Raw genomic sequence first — 2,460 nt, 5'->3', positions numbered from 1 at the left:
CATGTCATTCCCATCCCTGTCTCCAGAAGTCCTTGTACAGTGTCTGTGTACTCTAGCCTACAAGTCTACTCTCCATCACATTGCTCTAGAAAGGGCCATCCCTTGGGTTTAGGGATGTGCATACCTGCAGTATGGATTGCTATTGGGATTTGGAACTGGGGAACACCAAGATTCCTTAGTTCTCCCATCAGTATAAAAGTAATAATATAATAGTTCTAAACTCAGAATTACTATACACATTACTCTTTAGAATATGTCTGGCATATGGTAGGTGCTGAATAAATAGATTGATTTTTATTTACCTGGTATTGATCTAGCCTGGGAATATAAGAGGAAAAGAAAAAGGTCCTACACTTAGAGCATAGAAGTTGTACCACCAACCCCTACTCTGCCTCTTCTTAAATACTCCCTGGCTCCATGGTTAAATGCAAAGGACCAAATAAACTTTTTTAAAAATCTGGTCATGGGGCTGGGATTGTGGCTCAGTGGTAGAGCACTCCCCTAGCACAGGCAGGACCTGGATTCGATCCTCAGCACCACATAAAAATAAAGGCATTGTGTTGTGTCCATCTAGACTTAAAAAAAAAAAAAATCTGGTCATATCAGGAGCCTATACTATAACATACATTAATTCATTTGTTTACCAAACAAATATTTTTGAGCTCTCACTATGTCCCAGGTACTATATAAAGAAATAGAGTCCTGTCCTCAAAGCATTCCCAAGGAGGATGTGCAGATGTAAAATTTTTGAAAGAAGAATCTGTCACCTGAGTGATCTGGACGGACTGTACTTGGGAAAGGATCACTATGCCTTGGGCTAGAGATTTGCTACATCCCTTCCTTAGAAGAGGAAAAGAAAAAAACACAAAAAGAAACAGCTAGTTCAAAGTCCAAATTCTTATTTTATGGATGTGAAATGTCCAGGTTGCTACAAGATTACCAGGGTTTTCAGCCATACTGAGACAGTGGTTCTTTGTGTAGGTTGTTCAACAGTGTTGTGCCAGCCTACAGGAGGAAAGCCAGACTCACAGAAGGTTGTTCTTTTAGAAGAAAGCAACACTAATAATCTGTGCAACTTCCAGAATTTGTGTTTTCTCACAGAAGCCTTATGAGTTCAGTAATTCTAGTTACTCTACCAAAATAATGTAATTATATTTGATTTTGTAAGGTATACAACAATGATCTCCTATTTTAGTGTTTTTCAATAAAGTTTTGATTATGGACAACCCCCCCCCCCATTGAATAATGTGCTATGCATGCATTTACATGTACTCACACACAAAATGTTGATAATGCATATGAAGTATATATGAGGTAATACCTTGTTTATCAAGAAATAATTTTTAGCCCTTAAAGTGGCCAAGAACTAGAAAGTAAGAAAAAATAGGCATTTAAATATACAAAATAGGTACCACCAAATTAATTCAGTTGATTTATAAGATCCTTGGGGTCTAGTTATTTTTATTGCAAATGATAGCAAGTTCCTTGGCTGGTTTCCTGGGTTATTAGGAGCTGAGAATTAAAAAAAAAAAAAAAGCTGGATCAGAAGCAAGAGTAGCAGCTGGTCATGAAAGATGCAAAAGTATATATGATGAAAATGATCAAAAAGGCATCTGGAGTCATCGATTATCTAGGCATCGCTGTGCCATGAACCAGTGCAATAACAGATGTTTTCAATCAGACCGTGAGTCAGGCAAAGGCAAAGGATATTCTGTGCATACTGTTTCAAGAGAAAGAAAAATATTCAATGCATTTTAGAGGGGTTTTGTGCAAAACAATTCAAAAATAAAAAAGGTTTAATTTGTATAGAGTTGAATTATTGGGAGGATTCATTTAAATGATGATATAAAATAAATTGGAAAATATTGCCTTTGATTATTACTAATATATAACATTGAATTTTGCAGTGAGAACAACTAAAGTATAGTCTATAATAAAAGGCTATTTATAAATTCAAGATAAGAATGAAAGAAAGACTTAAGCTGGAGTCATTGGGGGAGGAAGATTGGAGAGAGGTCTAAAAACTACTTAAGCAAAAGCATGATTGTAAAATTGGGAAGAGATCATTTGAATAAAACTATCATTGTCTCTAGGTCAAGAGTATATATTCTTTAAACATTTCTGCTTTTTCAGTTTTTAAATGTTTTTTAAAAAGTTGGAAAAATGTTATGTTAGATTTCCATTGTTGTGACAAAATATGCAAGAAAATCAAATCATAAGGAGGGAAGATTTATTTTGGCTCATATTTTTGTAAGTTTCCATCCATGTTTGCATGGCCTAATGCTTTGGACCTATGGCAAGGCAAAACATCAGTACAAGGAACATGAGGCATTACCTGCTCACCTCATGGTAGTCAGGAAGCAAAAAAGAGAGGAAGGGTAATATACCCTTCTAGGGTATGCCCACCCCAGCAACCTAACTTCCTTCAACTAGGCCCCACCTCCTAAAAATCTGCAACCT

The 2,460-nt window shown here is 36.1% G+C and overlaps 1 pseudogene; it reads left to right on the top strand.

Moving 5' to 3' along the window:
- The first annotated feature begins 807 nt into the window (after window positions 1–807).
- On the top strand, window positions 808–2,093 carry LOC124105713 (small ribosomal subunit protein eS27-like; annotated as a pseudogene).
- Window positions 2,094–2,460: the final 367 nt, after the last annotated feature.

Source organism: Marmota monax, unplaced genomic scaffold (assembly GCF_021218885.2).
Source record: "Marmota monax isolate L192 unplaced genomic scaffold, Marmota_monax_Labrador192_F-V1.1 WCK01_AAM20220418_F8-fsc00095, whole genome shotgun sequence".
Taxonomy (NCBI): Eukaryota; Metazoa; Chordata; class Mammalia; order Rodentia; family Sciuridae; genus Marmota; species Marmota monax.
This window is presented reverse-complemented; position numbering and strand designations above follow the sequence as displayed.